Below are 23,721 nucleotides of genomic sequence, written 5' to 3' on the forward strand. Positions count from 1 at the left end.
ATGACTCAGGAATTTTATTTCCAAGAGAATTGAATGCATATGTAATATACGATCCAGTAATTCATTCCAACAGAGGTGAATGCATACAGACATAAAGACTTGCACATAATTACTGTGAACACTACTATGTTCATAGTAATTTTGTTCACAAAAGTTACAAATTAAAAGTAAGCCATATGCCCATCAACAGGTAAATGAATAAACAAACCGTAGTATAGTTATGCCATGGAATATTAACAGCAATAAAAATGCATGAACTGCTGATACCTGCAACAATGAGGATGAATTTCACCAATATTATAGTGAGTAGAAAAACCTAGATTTTAAGTGTTCTCACCACAAGAAAAAGTGACGAGTATACGAGGCAATGCATATATTTTAGCTTTTCCACAATGTATACATATTTTAATGCATCATGTATATAATGAACAAACTCAACTTCTATTTATCAATTTTTTTAAATAAATATATATAAAAAAATTGAGATCCAGCCTTCCCCACCAACCTCTACAAAGAAAAAGAAGAAATCAAGTCTAAATAGGTAACATTAATCTATGGTGATAGAAATCAGAACAGTACATCCCTGTGATGAGTAGATTCATTACAAGGGGATCATGGGAGAAATTTATTGAATGCTGGGAATGTTCTTGATTAGGTTGTTGGTTATTTTAATGCGTACATTTGTCAAAAGTCACTGAAATTATTTTAGAAAAATTTTATTTCAATAAAATTAATTTTTAAAAATTGAATCACCTCCTCAACAATGCAGACTGAATTATTTGTTTGGTGCAAAAGTACTTGTGATTTTTCCAAATGATAGGGTCGTTATTTTTTTTTTAAATGTAGTTCTCTACTGCTCTTTGTCTACTTTTTATCACCAAAGGAACATAAAAGGTAGCTTCTTTGACAAATGTGACTAAACTTGGAGGTTTTAGAGATGCAATTAATTGGCTGCATCTTGAAGATATTTCATTCTGAATATGAATTCATTTTAGATTCATGCAGTGTCACTGAAATTACTGAAATAACATTCTTTTATCTTTGGGATATATAATTTGCTCCTGTAAACATATCTGGAGTACCATATGGACAGAAAATATACATGCGGCCTCATTTACTTTCTAATAGAGCTTATAAGAAAGAGAACGTTTGTTAGACAACTACTGTATATCTCGTCCTTACATATATGACCTAATAACAATTCTAAGAGTAATTTTGTCATCTACTTCAAAGATGAGGAAACCAAGCTTAAGTCTAAGATGAATACAAGAGGCAAACCTATTCCATAACTAAAAGTCCTCAAAAACTGTGCTTCTCATTTACCCAGAAATGATTATTAATAGAATTTGTTTAAAACAGAAATAGACAAACATTCCATGCTCACGAATTGGAAGAAGCAATATTGTTAAAATGGCCATACTGCCTAAAGCAATCTACAGATTCAACACTATTTCTATCAAATTACCGATGTCATTTTTCACAGAATTAGAAAAAACTATTCTAAAATTCATACAAACCAAAAAAAGAGCCCATAGAGTCAAAGCAATTTGAAGCCAAAAGAACAAAGCCAGAGGCATCACATTACCCAACTTCAAACTATACGATAAAGCTACAGTAACCAAAACAACATAGTGCTGGTACAAAAACAGACACATACACAAATGGAACAAAATAGAGACCTCAGAAATAAAGCTACACACCTACAGCCATCTGATCTTTGACAAAGTAGACAAAAACAAGCTGGGGGAAAGGACTCTATTCAATAAATGGTGCTGCGATAAACTGGCTAACCATATGCAGAAGAATGAAACTGGACCCCTACCTTTCACATAAACAAAATTTAACTTGAGATGGATTAAAGATTTAAATGGAATATCTCAAACTGTAAGACTCCTAGAAGAAAACCTAGAAAACTCCATTCTGCATATCAGCCTTGGGAAATAATTTATGATTAAGTCCTCAAAAGCAATTACAATAAAGACAGAAATAGACAAGTAGGACCCAATTAAACAAAAGAGCTTCTGCACAGCAAAACAATTAACAGAGTAAACAGACAACCTATAGAATGGGAGAAAATATTCTCAAACTATGCATTCAACAAAGATCTAATATCAAGAATCTATAAGGAACTTAAAAATTCAACAAGCCAAAAACATATAACCTCATTAAAAAATGGGCCAAAGACATAAACAGACACATCTTAAAAGAAGACATACAAGCAGCCAATGAACACATGTAAAAATATTCAGTATCACTAATTATCAGAGAAATGCAAATTGCAAATCAAAACCACAATAAGATACCATCTCACACCAGTCAGAATGGCAATTATTAAAAACTCAAAAAACGACAGATGCTGGTGAGGCTGAGGAGAAAAGGGAATGCTTATACACTGTTGGTGGGAATGTAAGTTATTTCAGCCATTATGGAAAGCAGTTTGAAGATTTATCAAAGAACTTAGAACTATCATTTGACCTAGCAATTCCATTACTAGGTACATATTCAAAAGAAAACAAATCTCTCCTACTAAAAATCTTTCTACATGTGACAAAAAGACACATGCACTTGCATGTTTGTCACAGCCCTATAGCAAAAACATGGAATCAACCTAGGTGCCTATCAATGGTCAATTGGATAAAGAAAATGTGGTACATATACACTATGAAATACTATGCAGCCATAAAAATGAATGAAATAATGTCCTTTGCAGCACCATGGATGCAGCTGGAGGCCATTATCCTAAGTGAATTAATGCAGGAACAGAAAACCAAATACCACATGTTCTCACTTGTAAGTGAGAGCTAAACATTGAGTATTCATGGACATAAACAGTGGAACAATAGCAACTGGGAACTACTAGAGGAAAGGTAGGGGTAAAATGTTGAAAAACTAACTATTGAGTGATATGCGCAGTACTGGGTGATGAGATTATTTATGCCCCAAACCTCAGCATCACACAATATACCCAAGCAAAAAACCTGCACATGTACCCATGGGATCTAAAATAAATGTTGACAAAAAAAAAAAGAATTTGTTCAAGAGAATATCTGCACAACCTAGAGTGTTTGATTAACATGCAAATATATTGGTTCCCAGACCTACTAATCAGAATTTCCAAACATGGGAATTGGGAATTTGAATTTCTGACAAATTTTCCGGGTGGTTTCCAATTAGCTGTAAAGTTTAAGAGCTACAGTTACACACAGCACTCAAAGCATAGTCAACGTTCAATAAATGTCTGCTAATTAGGAATTGATTACAAATGTTTACAGATTTTTCACCTAAGTTTTGGATGAGAATTAATTGCTTCTCTTAGTGTCCAGTAGTGTATATCTAGGATTTCTCAGTCTTGGATTCAAAAGTTCTTTACTTTGGTTTGCAGTCTCTACTGTCTCTACATACATTTTATTCACAGTAATTAAAGATCAGAGAGCTTTATTATAGTTGTGAAAGGAGCTTGCAGCTTATTAAGTGCAAATGACCCCTACACTCTATTAGGTCCAAGGTATTTACAAACATCACTGTTTGAGGTGCTGTGGCTATTATTCAACATCTGTAAAAAGACAAATAGTAAACTCTCAGGAGTTTCTATCATCCACTCTTTTTATTGTGGATTTTGCTTTATTTTCATAGTTGGGCTCCAGATTTTGTTCCAGTTCATAATCAGAAAGGTAATAGACAGGTTATATTTTTTTCATATGGGATTTTCCTCAGTCTGTTTCTATATGGAGGAGAGCAAAAGGGCAAATGAACATTGGATTCCAAGCATATTTGTTCATCCTTACTGAATAAAATAGTTTTTAATTTTCTTAAACGTTCATCTGTTCTGATGTTCTTATCCTTGCAGACAGTAAATTCATTGGCCCAGTACATTTTTATTCTGCTCACCTAGCTGGAAAAAGTTATTCAGTCTGTCATTTGTTCTCCTTTGCCACCAAAACAACATATCCACCAAGAGCTGCAGAGCCAGGGAGCAAACCTTTGGACATGTGTATTTGCCTCGACCTTTGATATAATCTTCACAAGACCTGTCCACTTTTCTGCTGCAAGAATGTTCTAAATGCATTTCGTGTAAATCATTTGTTTGTCTAATTTGGCACTGAAGGTGAAGTAAAAGAAGAAACTATTTAATGCTTAGGCTACATCTTAATAATGATAAAAGATGTAATCTCAAAATTCTCCAGATTACTTTTGGAAGAAATCCATAAAGATCAAATGATCAGTTGCTGGGTGCGGTGGCTCACACCTGTAATCCCAGAGAGGCTGAGATGGAAGATCACTTGAGCTCAGGAGTTTAAGACCAGTCTAGGCAAAATGGCAAAATCCTACCTCTACAGAAAATACAAAAATCAGCCAAGCATGGTGGTGTGCACCTGTATTCCCAGCTACCTGGGAGCCTGAGGTGGAAGGATGACTTGAGCCCAGGAGGCAGAGGTTGGAGTGAGCCTTGATCATGCCACAGCATTGCAGCCTCAGTGACAGAGCCAGACCCTGTCTCAAAATAAAATAAAATAAAAAATACATAATCTGTTGGCCTTTTACTTCCAACAACTAATTCCTCTGTGTGTGTTTCTACTTTTTTTGTAGAAATGGGATTTTGCCATGTTGCCTAGGCTGGTCTCAAACTCCTGAGCTGAAGTGATCTGTCCACGTTGGCCTTCCTGCGATTACAGGTGTGAGCCACTGTGCCCACCAACTGACCATTGCATCTTTATGATTTTCTTCCAAAAGCAATCTGAAGAATTTTGGGATTACAGCTTTTATCGTTATTAAGGTATAGCTTATGCATTAAATAATTTCTTCTTTTACTGTGTGTGTATATATGTGTTTGTGTATGTGTGTGTTTAAATATGGATGATAAAAAACAGCTGTAGCACCTCAAACAGTGATGTTTGTAAATACCTTGGACCTAAATACTACCTAACTAGGGTAGGAAATTTATCCCCAAAAGTGAGAATGATCAGTCCAGTTCTACATGTCCTTCGTTTAAGAGGCTGCAGTGTTTGAAGCTTATATTGCAGCAAGTTTTAAAAGTTTCCTTGCCAAATCAAATGGATACAATGTAATTATTCTGTCATTCCAAAAATCTCTGAAGGTGACCTTAGGTTATTTCCTAACGCCTCTAACGTATTTGTTTAGGGATCATCAGTTCTAATAAAAATTGTGTTTGGGGAAATCTGGATGATTGCTACATAGCTTTTGAGCTGGGTTCAAAGAGACTTCCAGCCTCCTCTTTAGATTTTTCCATTTATTCTTTCTACTCCTTCACTAATATCAGGTTTTTTAAATATGTAAAATGAAGATAATAATTGTTGCAATCTCCTTAGGGAATTTGTAAAGATTAATTTGTTAATTAGTCAAAGTACTTTGAGATCTTAGAAGAAAGAGGTTTCCTAGTTAAAGTAAAAAGATATCACCATAATTTGTGTGACGTTCTGCTTTATGGGTGGGATGATCCTCTTTTAAAAAGGTCACAGAAATGGCCCACAGGCATGTAGAATGACAACAATCTAATCTTCTCTATTGCACGGCTGTCTATTCTGACACCATTGTTCCCTGTTTCCTGGCTTTCCACCGGCACAAGCCTTAAACATTGAGCAACCTTCTGGCTTGGAGAAAAACTAAGTGCATATTTGCCTATATTCCAAAACCAAGATGACGTATACTTCCAATTAAACAGATGTGGTCAGTCGTTGATCCGACCCAGAGGAGAAGAAAGTAAATGCATCCAAAACAGCAATGAGTAGGAAATAGGGGTGAGCAAAGGTGAGTGGATGCACCGTGTTTCTCTTTTCCCATCATTGTGTTTCCTTTCCTCTTACTTGTCCAAGTTTCCCCTTTTTCCCTGTAAGAAAATTTTCCAAGATTTTTTTTCCTCCTGGCTTTCTTTGCATGGACATAAGCAAAGGTATGTCCAGGGTTAGCAAATCTTTCCCATTACCTTCCAAACACTGACAGCTGAGCAGGAATTTTGAATGATGCTCAATATGTACTGCCAATTTCAATAATTCAGTGACTTATTCAGATCCACTGGTAGACTCTCCAGGCTCCTGAGTGTTTCTCTTTGTGCTTCTAGTTGCTCCCTGCTTATATGATAGCCATTTCATTCAAAATTGCCAAACAAATTTATGGAACCACGGAATGATTAAGTTGAATGGGGATGCAGAGTCCTCACTCCAAACTCCCTCTCTTCTGTATTCTAAACAAAAATCCCCTCCACAGCATCTCTGGAGAATTTCATCCAGCCTCAGGTCAGACAACTCCAAGCACTTCTTTTAAAAAGCATGTGTCTGGCACTAATGATCAGAAAGTTCTTCCTTACCCTGAGCCAGAATCTGCCTTCCTGTGCTTTTTACTCTTTTTATTTAGTTTTCCCCTTTAGAGTAATATGAAATAAATATTATCCCCTTTCACAGTCTTTCTCTCCTAATTCTTTCCTGGTCTGTGTTAGGCAGCTTTAGTTCTTAACTGTCTCTCTGTGTGAGGTCCAGCGTACTATCGAGTTATGGCATAATTGACTCATATTGAACTTGTGTTAACCACAAGGCCTTGTCTTTTCCATATAAATTGTTGTTAATTCCCCTCTTCCTCATGTCACACCTATCCAGATGATTTTTGGAGGCTAAGTGGGAGGGCTTTATTGTATCCCCATCAAATTTTATTCTGTTAATTTGAGTCTGTGATTCAAAAACGCTTTCCAGTTTTGATCTAACTTAGCTATTCCTCCCTCCTTTGAGTCATCCACAGAGTTGAGATCTGCTGTCTAAATAGTTTTCCAATAGCTGGTGAGAATCTGAAGAAAGACAGCTCAGGCACATGTGAGTGCAAATCTCCTCTGAGGGAGTGTAGCAGCAGCTTCAGTGCTTGGCTCACTTTCCCTCAAATCCATTTCCATTTTCCTGCACACCGACCACAAGGGTGCTTTCCCATCCTCATCCAGCAACCATTTTTTCTGGAGAGCTGCCTCAAGTGGCTAGAGCCACATTGCCTATGCTCACGGAGAGCCTTTCTGGGAGTAAATGGTTTCCTGACGGCAGCCCTTAACCAGTGATGGTTGGGGACACTAGTGTAGAAACACTCCAGCTCTCTTTTAACTAATAATTCTGAGGTGCAACCTCTACTATACTCAGATCTCTCCTGCAGGATTCAGTCAGTGTAGCCTCTATGAGTCTTTTCCAGGTAACATACCCGAGGGCTTGGCCTCCCAGTGTGAATGTGTGTGCACGTGTGTGTGTGTTTATGCATTACATATAAAATCAACATCCATCCCCTAATTCTATTTGTGTGTAACGGCTCCTATATACACATATAGGAGTGTGTGTGTGAACATATATATTATTACATGTAATAATATATAATTATATATAAATACATATTATATATTATAAAATTAAGTTATTTAATATATTATAAATTATATAACATAAATTTAAAATGTTTTTATATATAATTATATATTATATTGTATATAATATACAATTTCTAAATATATGTTATATATTTATACATTTAATGTATTTATAAATATATACTATCATGTAATATATAATAGTATATATTATAGCATATATAGTATATTATACTATTATATAGTATATATTATAGTATAATATATATTCTGCATAAAGTACATATTATAGTATTATATATACTACGTATAAATAGATCAAGCTATAAAAGAAATAGGTTATACTAAGTGCAAAATATATATATGTATGTACTTATATACATGCACACGAACACATAATATATATACTTCTATAAATTTTTGCTGTTAGTATAATCTATCTATATGTATATATTGCACTTAGTATAATCTATTTCTTTTATAGCTTGATCTGTTTATAATATCAGTTTATACTGAGAGAAGAATGTTTGGTAGAAAAAGTTCTTTTCTCATCCACATTCTTGTAGCAACAGTAATATAGATGTCTTCTCAATTGGAAGATTATTCTCCTTATTAGAGAATTGAACAAAAGTGGAATAAAGAAATTGTGACTTCTTATTTAGTGCTTAATATTATAGTATATGCCCCTATTATTGCCTCCTTCGTGATTGTTTTTTGCTCTGAATATAACTTTAAAGGGCATTTCGACTATTGTTACAAACTGAAGTCATTCTGGAATATATCATTTCTGACTACTTTTACCATCACGTGATAGGTGAAATGTCCATCAGAGCAAGTATCTAAGAAATTCCAGGTGTTTGTTAGGATAAAGTGGTAGGAAGTTGTGTGGCTATTTGTATTATAGTTCTCTATTTCTACTTGCACATGCTCTGTATTAAGAATGTGCAAGTAGAAATAGAGCTTATAGATCTTTGATAGAAATAACTCTATATTCCTATAGCAAATGCTCTCTATCTTCATATGAAATATTCCTGCCTCCCACGAATGCTTATATACTTGAGTGCAAGGGTTTCCAAGCATTGAAACAGTATGAACTCCTTCATCTGTCTAGCATATTTACCTGAATTAACTTAGGGAAGGCTTTTCTATTGTCCGATGCTATCTCTGAGCCCAGTATTTATGATTTTATTTTTGCCTCCCATTTGATCCTCAGACATTTTTTTATTCAATGAATCTAAGTATGCTTTCTTTTGCTCTTCCTATTTCTAGATGATCTCTCCTCCATTTTTAAAAATTACTTATTATCTTGTGGGATCATATCAATAAAAGTAAACAATTTCAATTTTGTAAATGTAGGTATAAATATACATATACATATATACATGGATAACTAAATAAGTTTCATATTTGTGATCTCTATTGTATTCAGACTCATAGTGGTAATATGTTATTTTCATCTTGTTTCAATCAAATTTAATTTTATCAGATAATAGGATTCCAGGCCTTAAAAATACTTCAGATAAAATCTCATTCAAACCCATACTTTTGTAGATGCAGAAATTTAGAATAAAAATTTACATAACTTATTAAAGTTCACAGAGTTAGGTATATTAAGTGGTCTACACTTAAAATGCTGGTTTCCTGTCAAATATTGTTAATTTATCACATTGCTCATCCCACTCATCACCCGAGGAAGCAGGTAGTCATGAGAAGGAAAAATGAAGAAAAAGAAAATCAATTATTTTATCTTCCTGGTTATAGAGATACTGAAACATGGAGCTGTAAGAAAATAAATATTTTAACTGAATTCAGGAATTGCCAATGATTTTCAGTATTCATACAAAATTTGACCTTTGTTAGGTTAAGGAATAAATTGAAAATAGCAATATATCTTAGAATTAAAACATTTGCATTTTATATACACAAGCAGCACCGGAGTAGCAATATTATGATTCCAGAAGCACTAGGTTGAGCATGAATGTGTTTGTCATATTCTCTGTTTCTCTTAGTTCCTTTTTGTTGAATTGGCAAATTAACCAACCATCAGAGAAACAACAGGTCTGAATGCATGGGGAAACATGCTTGCTCAAGCTTGTCAAAATGCATATTTTAAAAATATTCAACAATTCACTTTGAAAAATGCTCTGGGACCTAAACCCAGCATCAGTGAGCTGTAGCAGATGCAATCGGTGGTGACTTGTAAAGGTTTGTAGAAGACATGGAAGTCATTCAAAGAAAAGAGAGACTTTTCTTTTTCAGTGGAGGGAATGAAGAATAAATTTTAGAAAGATGTACCATTTATGTTGAATTTGAAAGGAAAAACATTTAGTGTTCATGCCCAGGCTTGGGCTAAGCCCCAGAAACCAGACTGGACTAATGGCAATCCAAGCACCATAATTAGGCTGAGACAAAAATAAAAGAATATCCTTTTTTTCTTTTTCCTTTTTCCAGGTGACCTGAGACACTGTGTATGCTTGAATTCCCCCATTGATCTCAATAACATGTATGTCTTTTTGTTTTCAGCTAATGAGTGGAATAGCCTGACAACACTCCAAGTTGTTTCTCACATTTCCACTGGGTATTTTTCCAAAAACTCTGCATGTATTTATTCGTCAAATATATTTAACACAATAGAGTGTTTTTCCATCTAAAAATATTCTAGTGAATCCTTTTGATAACCAAGAGTAATTCATATATGTATGCTTTAGATAAAAATTTTTCAGTATAGAGTTGGTTTGAAAAGTTACTCATCTTCAATCCAGTGGGATTATTTTTAACCCACTTAGAGATTACTAGTGGAGCAACTAATATAAGGGAACAGTAATATAAATGGTAAAGAACAAATATGATTTCTACTCTAAGAGAGATAAACATCTACTAATATATGAACAGATCTCGATTGATATCAAAGAGGTTGTGAACAATGTTAGTTTCATCTCATTAGTTAAGGAAAAAATTAAAGAGGAGAGAGGATAAAGTCCTGTTTTTTCTACTTGGTTGGGAGACTATCATCAACATTGGCTTTAATCTTTGGTAATCAACTTTTCTAGCCACTGAACAGAGAGGGAAGGATGGTTTGTTAGTGATTTGAGTGATGTGAGTTAGTGATTTGAGTGACTGAGCGTTTGTTAGTGATTTGAACGATTCTCAATCTGGAATCAACTCAGTTTTTTTCTACTTCCTGACGTACTGGCAAATCATTTTTATGAGTCCTTATATGATTCATTGAGCCATTTGGGGAGGGTCAGAGGGCAAGAGTGCCATTTCCCAGAGCAAGTTTAAGTTGGGGAAGGCAAGGTCAGAGGGGAAGAGAGACCCTCATTACTCCAGGAAGATTCTGGGGCCAGCTCTGCGCCTGCCCATTTGTGTTAAGCTCACACTGGGTGTTTGTTAACACAAAGCACTAGGCTGCAGGTGTTCTGCACTCTACAGAGTCTTCAAAGATCAGCCTCAAATGTTTCTGTTACTATAAAGAGGATTAAAAGGATTTAAAAACATAGCAGGCCTGTCCAACTGCAAACATATTTGCCAACATTTGCCAGGAGGGGGGAAAAGGGGGTAAGTTATGTCAGCTAGAATTCCTAGTAGTTGGGGAAAACACACTTTTTAGGTTTCTTTTTCTTTTCTTTTTTTTCTTTCTTTCTTTCTTTTTTTTTTTTTTTTTTTTGCATTTCTCTCTCTTTTTTTTCTTTTAATAGCTTGAATGGGGAATTGTAGCACTTTCAACTGGAACTCATTAAGAATTCATGGGGCAGAAAATGTAAGGCGTTCTGGAACCAGAGACTTTGAAAGTCCAGAAATGAGCTGTAAATAAACTGCTGCGAATATTCATCTTTTTTCTGATTTTTAAATATGCATATTACACCAGAATGCAAACGTGGAATAAACCAGGTGATTTTTGACTTGAAAGCCTAGTTTACATTAAGAGACACATTGACATTTATGGACTTACTTAGCATGTATAGGTATCATAACAGTCATTACACCTTCTCGAAAAGCACTTTTGTTATCCCGTATGGGTTGCATATATTGACCAACATCACCTGCAGGTGAAAGCATGAAGGCCAGGCATCTGGAATCATGGTTAAGGTACTATTATTACTACTTATTGTTAATGGTTTTTAACATGAATTTCCAATTTCTTTGTTTTCAACTTAGCCGTCGTTCAATAACCTGCCTTTAGTAGTACTGGTTCCTCTACAGAGAACATTGATTTTCAATGAGGTCTAGTGAAGAGGCAGAAAACTGAGTCAGCTGTGTAATCTTAGGTAGATCAAATACCTTTTCTGACTTTAGCTTCTTTGTTGATTGAATGGGGGTTATAATAATCCTATGAATCTATCCACCTCATAAGACTTGACGTTTTTATTATAGGAATAAGGCTGAAACTAAAGATGACTTCTTAGCATGTATTTATAGATAAGATGTGAAGGTATACACAAGCACACACATACACACACACACACTCATATCTCCCATTTGCATTACACCAACTCTCGAATTTCTAGGGTAATATTATACACATTGGCTTGTTTAATGGAATTTGCTTCTGGAGGACACTGGAGAAAACTTTCATGTGAGTATTTTAAAATCACATAATGTGTGTTGCAGGAATTCCTGAAATGGGCTCATGGACACTGCAGACTAAGAGATAGGCCTCAGAGGTCCTCCCCTCAAGGACTGTATGCTGACATTCAGTGTGCAATACATGTATTTTTGTGGAAAGAAGTTCTATAGCTTTTATCAATTCTTGAAGGAGTCTGTAGCCTTGAAAATATTTAATAACCACTCTTCTACAAGCTCTAAGAATGTAACGCAGTGGATGAGCCCAGAGGTTGTCTCTCCAAAGAGACAGATAGCTTTTGTCTGATTTGATGGCTCTCCTTTACTTCTCTTTCCTCCATTCCATCATCTGTACAGAAAGTATAAAATAATACATGTTTAAAAACGAAATTAAATAATGCACTTTTAACACAGCTTTTGGTAATGCTCAGCAAATATTAGCTATTGTTTCCACAGGTAAATATTAGATAGCACCCTGAGAGGCAGGAGGGGTGTATTAGTCCATTCTCATGCTGTTAATAAAGACACACCCGAGACTGGGTAATTTATAAAGAAAAGAGGTTTAGTGGACTCACAGTTCCACATGGCTGGGGAGGCGTCACAATCATGGTGGAAGGCTAAGGAAGAGCAAAGGCATGTCTTACATGGTGGCAGTACAGAGAGCTTGCTCAGGGGAACTCCTCTTTATAAAACCATCAGATCTAATTAGACTTATTCACTATCAGGAGAACAGCATGGGAAACCCCCCACACACACCCCTTGATTCAATTACTTCTCACTGGGTACTTCCCATGACATGTGGGGATTATTACAATTCAAGGTGTGGTTTGGGTGGGGACATAGATCCAAACCATATCAAGAGGCACACAGGAGACATTGCCCTTGATTAACTTGCCTTTGAGTAACTTCAGGAGACCAGATACATTAATATGAAACAGTAAAATAACAATGATGAGGATCTATGGAAAACTTCAAATAAATGATGCAGGTAATTTTACATGTGTTCAGCTTCAGGAGGAATCTGTGTAATTTGAGATATGAAGAATAGATGAAGAGTACTGAGCAGCATATCAGGAGGTTGAGGAGGCATGAGTTGGCTTCAAGTTGAGAAGCACCCAGAGATAAGTGTGGTCTGACAGGTCGAAGCAAGATTATTGAGAGTCCAGAATGGCATGGTGTGGAGTTCAGATTTGACCCGTAGGGGATAGTGGCCTTAGGTTATTTTGAGCAGAAAAATTACATAATGAAAACAATATATTGGAAGTATTAATTTGGCATATGTGGGCAGGATGGAGTAGCATGAGGAAGGACTGGAGTCAGGGAGCAAGCTGGGAGCCATGGCAATAACCAAGGTGTGAAGTGATGAGGGCCTGCCCCAGTATGGGAATATTTGTAGAAGGTGTATGGGGACATTGTATCCACCTTAATTGCTTATTTGCTACAATTTCAGCTTCCAACCACAGTTTGCCTTGGCTATGAAACCTTCCTGACTCTGAAAATACTCATTCCAGTCTTCCAACAGTGAAAGGGAGCAAGGAAGGAAGGTGGGAAGGAAAGAGGGAGGGAGGAAGAGAATTCTTGGAGCAGGCAGATTGGGCTTCTGGTGTGAAGACGGGGTTTTAAGCAACAGTAGTTTCAGGGAAATAAGGAGAAAAAGAGGTATAGATGTTCATCTGAATTTATTTAATTCAGGAATAACTTCCTTTAAAAGAACCAACATCACTGCAGAATGAGTGAATTTAATCTGCTATTTACACCAGAAAGGACCAGAAGATGCAGAGAAGAGGCATTACTCTTCTTACTGGGCTGCAGGGCCACCTAAACTTGGGCTTTCAAACTTTTTTGACCATCAGCCCATAATAAAAAATAAATTTTGTGTTACAATCAAACACATACAATGATGAATATAAACATAGTTGAAATAAGTGTTCTATAGAACATTTCTACTTTGACTACTTGTGATATACTTTGATTTTTTTCCTAATCTATTTATTTTCAGATTTTTTACAAAAGTTGGTTGCGGCTACTTCAGTTGATTTCCTGAACAACTGATGGATCACAAACTGCTTTTTACAAACCACAGACTTCTCAGAACTGGGGACATCACATCGGGATCTTCAGATTCATGGATTCACAGACATAGGGTAATGTTTTACTTCTGTTCCCTACCCACCTCACCACCCAAGCCTTTCTCCTCTCTGAAGTTTCATGAACTGACAATAAATGGAGGCAGCTGCTTTAGTAAGTTTAAAACTCAGTTTCAGAATATGATCTCAGATTCGGAGCCTGCCTGCAAACCTTCTGGCAGTGCCAACTCATTCACTGGCTTGATGACCCTTACTTGGGACACAAGCCCACACACAAAGATCCATCAACAAAGATTGCTCCTACTGAGTCCTGAACCCCGACACAATGACCACAATTGGTGCAGACATTTTAATGTCTTGGGCTAGTTCCTTATATTATCCTTGGCTCTAGTGGACCAAGGCACACATAGTAACATTCTTTACCTGTAGTTAGCTGTAATTTCAAACTAGGTGGAATTCTTTCCTACCTTTGAAACCACAAAATAAAATCAAAGAAATAGGATCCTTTGCAAACTGTGGCTCTGCATTGATGAGGAGGGGTGAAAGGTAAGCACATGGCCTCAGGTTGAAAATAACTTCTAAAATGTCTGATTTTAATCATGGGTCCAAATTATCTGGGCACACGGCGGTCATTAAAGCCTCCTGTCTAGAAGTCCCTCATGTGTGTATGTGCATACCTGTGATTTAGCATTCTGGCTCAACAGTCAGTAGGACATCAAAGCAGAGAAGGAGAAGTGAATTAAGGCCATGAAAATCAATCTGGTTTAAGAGGATTGGGTCTTTCTATGCACTCAGCTAGTTATCACTATTCTGGAAAGAAAAAATAGAGTGTCAATTCTAGGAGGCATAAATCAAAATAGGATACACAATTACACCCACTTATGTGCTCACCTGGTTAAAAAAGAAAAAAGACTAAAGTTGTAAGAATAATTCTGGTAGAATGAACTCTAGTATTCCTCACTGGCCATTCTTCTTTTTGGAACGCTGGTTAACTTATAGCCTGATTTTGAATATTTCCCTGGATAGTTGAGTCTATGTAGTAGACAGTGTTATTTTGGTAGGCCGCTGGATTCCTTTACAGTTTAAAGATTGGGTAGATATGTTGTCTGCTCAATCTTCAAGTAAAGCTCCTAATTAAATGGTTCTGAAACTGTGGTGCATTAACCCCCTGAAAGGAAGTCAATGGATACAATTTTAAATTTTTATGAAAAATTTTGTGTGTAAAGGTATACCTCATTTTACTGTACTTCACTTTTTTTTTAATTATACTTTAAGTTTTAGGGTACATGTGCACAACATGCAGGTTTGTTACATATGTATACATGTGCCATGTTGGTGTGCTGCACCCATTAACTCGTCATTTAGCATTAGGTATATCTCCTAATGCTATCCCTCCCCCTTCCCCCCACCCCACAAAACTTTATTCTGTTTTGTAGATGTTGTTTTTTTACAAACTGAAGGTTTGTAGCAACCATGAATTGAGCAAATCTATCGGTGCCATTTTTCCAATAGCATGGGCTCACTTTTTGTCTCTGTGTCGCATTATGGTAATTCTTATAATATCTCAAATTTTTATTATTATTGTATCTATTATGGTGGTCTATGATAAATTATTTTTGATATTACTATTGTAGTTGTTTGGGGGCACCATGAATTGTGCCCACATCAGATTGGGCACAGATTAAGCAAACTTAATCAATAAATGGTGTAAGTGTTCTGACTGCTCCACTGACAAGCTGTTTCCCTGTCTCTCTTCCTCTCCTTGGGCCTCCTTGTTCCTTAAGACACAAAAGCATTGAAATTAGGGCAACTAATAACCCTAAAACACTTCTAAGTGTTCATATGAAAGAAATAGTTAAACTTCTCTCACTTTAAATCAAAAGCTAGAATTGTTTATGCTTAGCAAGGAAGGCATGTTGAAAACCAACATAATCTAAAAGCTAGGCCTCTTGCACCAAACCAGTTAGCTAAGTTGTGAATACAAAGTAAAAGCCCTTGAAGGGTCCAGTGAACACAGAAATGATAAGAAAGCAAAAATAGCCTGATTGCTGATATTGGAGACAGTTTTGGTGGTCCAGATAGAATATCAACCAGCCATGACATTCCCTTAAGTCGAAACCTAATCCAGAGCAAGTCCCTCACTCTATTCAGTTCTATGAGGGCTGAGAGAGGTGAGTAGGCTTCAGAAGAAAAGTTGGAAGCAAGCAGAGGTTGGTTCTTGAGGCTTAAGGAAAATGCCATCTCTGTAACATAAAACCAGCAAGTGCTAACACAGAAGCTGCAGCAAGTTATCCAGACAATTTGACTAAGATGAAGGTGGGTACACTAAACAACAGATTTCCGATGTCAGCAAAACAGCCTTCTATTGAAAAAAAGATGACATATAGGACTTTCCTAGCAAGAGAAGAGAAGTTAATGCCTGGCTTCAAACCTTCAGAGGACAGGCTGACTCTCTTGTTAGGGGCTAATGCAGCTGGTGACTTTAAGTTGAAGCTAATGCTCAATTACCATTCTAAAAATCCAAGAGTCGTTAAGAATTATGCTAAATTTATTCTTCCTGTGCTCTATAAAAGTAACAACAAAACCTTGACAACAGCTTATCGGTCTACAGCATGGTTTACGGAATATTTTAAGCCCATTCTTGAGACCTACTATTCAGAAAAAAGGTTCCTTTCAGTATATTACTTCTCATTGACATTTTGCCTAGTCACCCAAGATCTCTGATGAAGACTTACAAGGATATGAATGTTGTTTTCATGCCTGCTAACACAATGTGCATTCTAAAGCCAGCAGATCAAGGAATAATTTTAATTTTCAAGTTTCATCATTTAAAACACACACTTTGTAAGATTATAGCTACCATAGGTAGTGATTCCTCTGATAGATCTAAGCCAAGTAAATTGAAAATCTTGTAGAAAGGACTGACCACTCTAGATGTCATTAAGAACATTTGTATTTATAGCAGGTCAGAATATCAACATTAACAGAGTTTGGAAGAAGCTGTTTACAACCCTCAGGGATGACTTTGAGAGATTAAAGTGCTGGGTGCCTGGATGATATTTCAGATACGAAGGGAAACAACAGTTAGCTACTTACCATTTTCTTCTTTTTTTCAAGGTGGATGGAGACTAGGGAAGATTTATTGCTTATTAAGTTAAGTGATATGTGTGAGGATTCACACTGGAGAAAACCAGAGGGAGATAAATGACACCACAGAAGAATGGGCATACTGTGTGGCTGAGAGGCAGGAGGCAGAGTGGATCCAGAATGGCCAGAGGCTGCATAGATGGGAATTTCCAGGAGAAAGGAGAGAAGTGGGGAGCTGAGACTAGGAGAAGAACATTAATGGATAATGGGGGGAGCACGGAGATGGCCAGTAGGTGCTGGATAGGCTTCTCCTCTGTGATGTACATGCACCTCTCTTCAATAATTCCCCATTAAATTTGATTAAACATTTTATTTCTCATTGTGGAGTTAAATTTATTTCAGCAATGCATCAAAGTTCAGTCTTAAGGTGCAAGGCAAAGACTGAGTACCCAGCCTGAGACCTATGACATCTGGGTTACAAGTGTGAGATAGCATATCTGGTTGCTGTGGATACTAAGTGGAAGAGTAGCCAAGGCTGTATCTTCTAAGAAATGTGTGGCTCCTTCAGAGAGCAATGGGTCTGGCTTTGTATTTCTGATAGACAACTCTTACCACTTGTGTTGTTACATTACTGTGAAACTCTGGTTTCTCTAAGTATAAAAGAAACTCCTGTCTCTATTCGCTGGTCTTACGAAAGTCAACATCTGGCTTGGTTTGTGACCAGCCTTCCATGATCTTTCCTGGGCCAAGGTTTTTCCTCTCAGTCATTTGACAATTTGAGACACTGATGATGCTGTTTCATTTTTCTGGTTTAAGGAATGGTTCCAGATTAAGATTCCACAGTTGTCAGGGATGCTATTGTACTCTATTATCCTTTATCAGCTAGTGTATGCATTTGACAGCTACCCAGCTGGCTCTGATGAGGTGTAGAGAATCCTGTTGAAGATAGGGCACATTAGCATACTGAATATTTTATGCTGAAGGAAACTGAGAAAACTGCGGAAGCAGAAAGTTACCTCTGACCTTCTCTCTTAAAGACCCTCATGTGACAAGTGTCCTGCTCTATACACAGAGGGAAGGAACTACACAAACAGACCAAGAAGAATCTGGAGAAACAGTCTTTTCTAAGCTCTCCCCAGTTTACTGACACTAGGTCATACCTCCTTTTTGTTTAATTATACCTTTATAGGACTATCTATTCTTCATCAAACCTAAGCATAAAAATATACAGTTTTTCCTGGGTCTTTATTTCTGAAAGCTGTCATGTCAAGGAAAACTTATATTAAGCTTATATTAAATAAATTTGTCACACTTTTATCTTGTTAATCTGTATTTTGTTGTAGGAGTCTCAGCCATGAACCTAATGGTGGGTAAGTAAAGAAGATATTATTTTCTCCCTTACAGCTGATAGCAACTCAGAGTCATCGTCTTTTCTGCATTACTGCCCTCAACTAAAGGGAATGTGCTTGGCCCAGGGGGCTACTTCCCCAGACTTTGGCCAATCTTTGGCTGACATGGGAGTGCAAAAGTCTAGCCCCTCCAACTCAAAGTATGACCAGCTCTGTGGTACAACTTGTGCTCCAGAGCTCCTAGGGGGTCAGACTGAAGCAAGTCACCACCTGACACTAGGTGTTTAGCTTTTCTCCCCTTCCATTTCTTTTTCCCTTACCCTCCTTCTCTTGAGACTACTCTCCTAATAAATCACATAACCAGAATGTCTGTCTTAGGCTTTGCTTCCAGGAGCTCTATCCAAGACAATAGTTGAATCCAATCCCAAACTATCAGCTGAATTCAAATGAACCTTTAGTCTTGATGTTCTCATTTTCAGATAATGGAAAATCTTTATTCATTCAAGTATTCAAGTGGGAAAACATGAGTCGTTCTGGATTTTCACAACTCATATCCAGTTACCAAATTCTGTTCATTTCCTCTCAAAAATATACATCAAAGATATCCACACATCTCCATACTGTGCTCTGAGTTCAAGCCTCCATAATCTCTCCTCTGAAATAGACTTTGTGCCTCCAGACATGTTCTCTATACTACAATCATAGTAGCATTTCAGATTTTGGTGCATGCTTATTAAAATCCTTCAGTGACTCACTATTGCCTATAGCAGTGGTTCTCAGTGGAGTTTATTCAAAACTTCGTGAAGTGAGATATCATAGTCAAAGCAGATATGAAAATCCAGGTGTCTTCTAGTAAGCAGATATCTTAGAGACACTTGCAACAGTGTAAAATAATGACACTCCTTCCTAAACTTTCCTTGTTTTGGAAGACATATAGTTATTTTTCCTAAAAGTATTTTATCTAAGTTTGCATATAATGAGCTTATTATTTTTAAAAATAAGTTAATAAATGTTTTTTAAAATGCATATTTCTCAGGTTTAAATTATAATATGATGAAATAAATAGCTGTGACTCATATAAACAAAAGCTCTTTAGGGTTCTTAATACTTTTTAAGTTTGTAAAGAGATTTTGAGATGGAAATGTTTGTGAACCACTGGCTTACACAATTAAGTCAAAAATACCTAGAATGTCATCCAAGATTAGCCAGGACTTTGATCCCGCCTTTCTCTTCATCCTCCTCTTTTGCCACTTTCTGCCTTTACTCTATATCTTGGTGTAATAGATGCTTTGGTAGCTGCAAACCCTGTGCCCCACACCCTTTAAGCCTGAGCATTCATTCTCCCAGCTGCTTGGAGTGCTGGCTTCTGGTAGATCTCAGATGAATTCCTTTCTGGGAATCCCTCAGTTATAGCATGCGGTCTCAACCAGGGTTTACCCTCCCTGGCTGAGGACAGCCTGAATTCACTTACTTGTCAAGGCAAGAATACAAAGGCCTGGACCATTTGCATCAATTTTGGATGCTGACTCTGCAGGACCATTCCAGCTCCAGAGAGTCCCACAAGCTTGGCCAAGGCCTCTGCTGCAACTGTGTCTCACTTTTCCCTCATTCAATCCTGAATCCTCGCTCTCTCACAGGTGATTTTCCCAGAGCTCCACTCAATAAACCTCTGCCTCAGAGGTGAACCCCTGCTTCATTCTGTTACCCAGGGAATCATCCCTTAAACTTCTGGTGACTCTGAACTGTTTATAAATCCCTGGACATCCCATTCTCTTTCATTAGGCCTCATATTGTTTCCTTTACCTGACTACATCCTTCAGTCTACATATCTAGATAACATCTACATAATCTAGATCTCAATACTTATCTCAAATACTGTCTCTTCCAGAGGGTCTTTCAGGAGGGCTGCATGCTCCTAATTTGTGCCTCTGCAGTAATTTGTTCCTCACTCTATCAAAGACATATCATATTACATTGAAGTAATCTATCTCCTCAACTAGCCTGGATGTCATAATGCCCAGGGCTTGCGTCTGATTAATTGTATGTCATTCATATGGCCTTCCTTGGAGAAGACACTCAGTAATCCTATATTAATCTCTTTTTTTTTGAGGCTTGAAAACTGGAGTACATCTTCTGCATTTCTATACAACATTAAGGTCAGTAAAGAAGCCTTGTGTGGCCTTTCGGTTGCTGTTGCTTATGAACATATTCTGCATTTAGAAGACATTTAGCCTGCTCTGTGCCAGAAAATAAAGTTTCTCTGTATCATAAGTCGGGGTTCTTGAGACCTATAAGAAACTACTGAGGCAGATTTATTGAGCACTGGGGCCAAACTTGGGAATATGATGAGAACATACGTGTGAGAAACCAGCCGAGGAAGAAGGATTTGCATCTTGTGGGAATATGGTTATCCTACAGCAGCAAAATTTAAAGGAAGTGTTTCAATAGTCTCAGAAACTTTCCTGTAAGGGATCCCTAAATGATCAGCAAGTGCTCCTGGGAGATCCCAGAAATTTCCATATGATGGCATGTGTTGGTCAACGATATGTGTTCATGGCCAATATCTTAACTATATATTTTTGAGAGACCCTGAGCCATATCCAAACAGCTAAGCCACTCCGGAATTCCAAAGTTTTAAGGCAGTTTTTGTTACACAGCAATAGATAACTAACACATGTATCCAGTAAAATAAGTGAAATCTATTTCCATCATGTGCTTTACCTTAAGATTCAACTAAAAATATGGATTGTCTAATATAACGTCACATCTTTTGTGAAGTGTTTCAAAATAAATTATCTTATTCACATTGTATAACCCTATTATGGGTGTATAATTAAGCTGATTTTTACATAGTAGAAAGCTAGGTCTCAAAGAGGTAAGGTGACTTAACCATGGTTTCACATCTAGAAAGTGAAGAAGTTAGAACTCACACCCAGTTCTCTCTGACCAGAAATCCCATTTTCTTCTTGCTACAGTTTCAAAGGACAGATGAAAGCAGAAGAGCCATAGAAGAAGGCTCTAGGTGCTCAGTTACTGCTACATCTTTACCATCCTGCATGCTATACTTATTATGTTAAACCTTGATTGAAAATATGACATCATTGCATAATCTATATTTCTTTATGTTTGATCTATTTTTTCCAGAATTCCTTTTTTTTTTCCCCCTAGACGGAGTCTTCTTCTGTCACCCAGGCTGGAGTGCAGTGGCGCGATCTCAGCTCACTGCAACCTCTGCTTCCTGGGTTCAAGCAGTTCTCCTATCTCAGCCTCCTGAGCGGCTAGGGTTACAGGCACTCCCCACTGCACCTGGCTAATTTTTTTTGTATTTTTAGTAGAGACAAGGTTTCACCATGTTGTCCAGGCTGGTCTCAAACTCCTGGCCTCGTGATCCGCCTGCCTCAGCCTCCCAAAGTCCTGGAATTACAGATGTGAGCCAGCGCACCCAAGCCAGAATTCTTCTTTAGACAAAATATCAAGTGAAAAATCCACATATTGATTCTGGCTATTGTGAAGAAATAGGCTTTGTGAATGTCAGTTTGAAAACTATGATTATGTTTTTTATCTGGGTATTCAGACAGAAGAATAATGAAGATTATACCTCTTTATTATACTCCTGTCTACAGAATCACAGAAGAACAGATAAAATGCCACATTAAGGCATAAGCCATATTTCATGTTTATCCCTGTATCCCAAATACCGAATTCCATGTCTGGTCTATGTTAGATAATTAATAAGTAAATGTTGATTATTATAACGTGATAGATGGGCAGCTTTATAAAACAAATAGACTCTTATCTTATAGCCAATGTTGGTTAAAGATATATATAGCTGTATAGAAAGAACTGCATGAATCTGACGGAAAATAATTCAAACATGAACACATTTCTTGATGGAGATTATTAAAGTTTTATACAATAGTACTAGTGAACAGTGTCTGAACCTCATTATATTTAGTTATATTAAAGAAAAAGCTGTTACATTAAAGAAAATACTGAGCTATCACTTTTTCATTTTATCCAAGGAACATGTGGCATTTTTCATGGCTCATATTGAAAGAAATTACTTGCTTTCTACATTTATTCTCTATTAGCATTTTGCCATTTGGGGTAACATTATCATTTTGATGAAGATAAGCATTTCATGTAGGAACATTTAAACAAGTTGAATTGCAGTCCACATAAAAATTATACTTGTTTGCTTCATGAATACTTAATAATTACTTCATTATAAAAAACAAGCCCCAATGTCTTTTATTAGGTTAAGGTAGAGAAACTAGCAGATTTTAGATTCTATGTTTAAGGGTTATAATCATTCTTATTGTTCTTTCACTCTTTTCCACTATAGTCTATTACCCGTCAAATTCTATTTGGAATACAGGGATTTTTTCATTGTTGTTGAGAAGAAATTAAAAAAAGATTTTTTTTTAGCTTACTATTCTACTTCCAGTGACTAAAACTGGTATCACTGTATTTGATAATGATGATGTGATTTCTGCTCTCTTTGAGGAATTTCAGCTCACACAATTTGACATTGCAAAACCAGGCCCTACTAAGAGGATCCCATTCACTGAAAAATAAGTAAGCAGGAAATTTCAACAAAACAACCAGTGTTGTATGCTTAAACACATTTATAGGAAGACAATAAGATTGTTCTGTGCTAACAGTTGCTTGATTTCTGGTCTTTCAGGGGAAAAAAATGACAAATAGTTTTTCTGTGTAGTTAGAGGGGTCACTTTGCTCAATTTAGGCCGCTTAGTCTTCTTCAATACTGAAGATGAAAACTCGGAGCCACACTGCCTTAGTTAAAATTCTGGCTCTGCCACTAACTAGTATGTGATATTCAGCAAGTTGCCTAACTTATCTGTGCCCTTGTCCTTAACAGTAAGATGAGGTTAATAATAGTATTTATTTCAGTAAGGGTATAATGAGGATTAAATAAACCAATGCTTACTAAGTGCTTATAACAGAGCCTGACACATAGTAAATTCTCAGTCAAATTTAGCTACCATTCATTTATTCAACAGTAATTTTATTATCATTTTTCTTATATAATTCTACCACAGTGTCTGTAACTCATGGAACTAACAGCAGTAACTTTCACAGAAGGTATTTTCTCACATTGAATATGGTCACAACAAGGCTTCAGATTGCCATATGGGTTACCATCTAAAAAAGAAATTTATAATACATTCTCATAGAATTTCTCAAGAGGTCATGGAGAAAATTCCTCTCAATTCCATATGATTGATAAAAGCATATTTCTTCTCTTCTCTGCAGCCTCTTTTAC

At 36.6% G+C, this 23,721-nt stretch overlaps 1 long non-coding RNA gene across 1 annotated transcript; it reads right to left on the reverse strand.

Moving 5' to 3' along the window:
* Positions 1-12,094: 12,094 nt before the first annotated feature.
* On the reverse strand, positions 12,095-17,836 carry LOC129006830 (uncharacterized). The gene is made up of 3 exons (XR_008492097.1): positions 17,698-17,836; positions 14,676-14,808; positions 12,095-12,260 (listed from the first exon to the last, which is right to left on the reverse strand). It is a non-coding gene; the product is annotated as an uncharacterized LOC129006830 (long non-coding RNA).
* Positions 17,837-23,721: the final 5,885 nt, after the last annotated feature.

Source organism: Pongo pygmaeus, chromosome 1 (assembly GCF_028885625.2).
Source record: "Pongo pygmaeus isolate AG05252 chromosome 1, NHGRI_mPonPyg2-v2.0_pri, whole genome shotgun sequence".
Taxonomy (NCBI): Eukaryota; Metazoa; Chordata; class Mammalia; order Primates; family Hominidae; genus Pongo; species Pongo pygmaeus.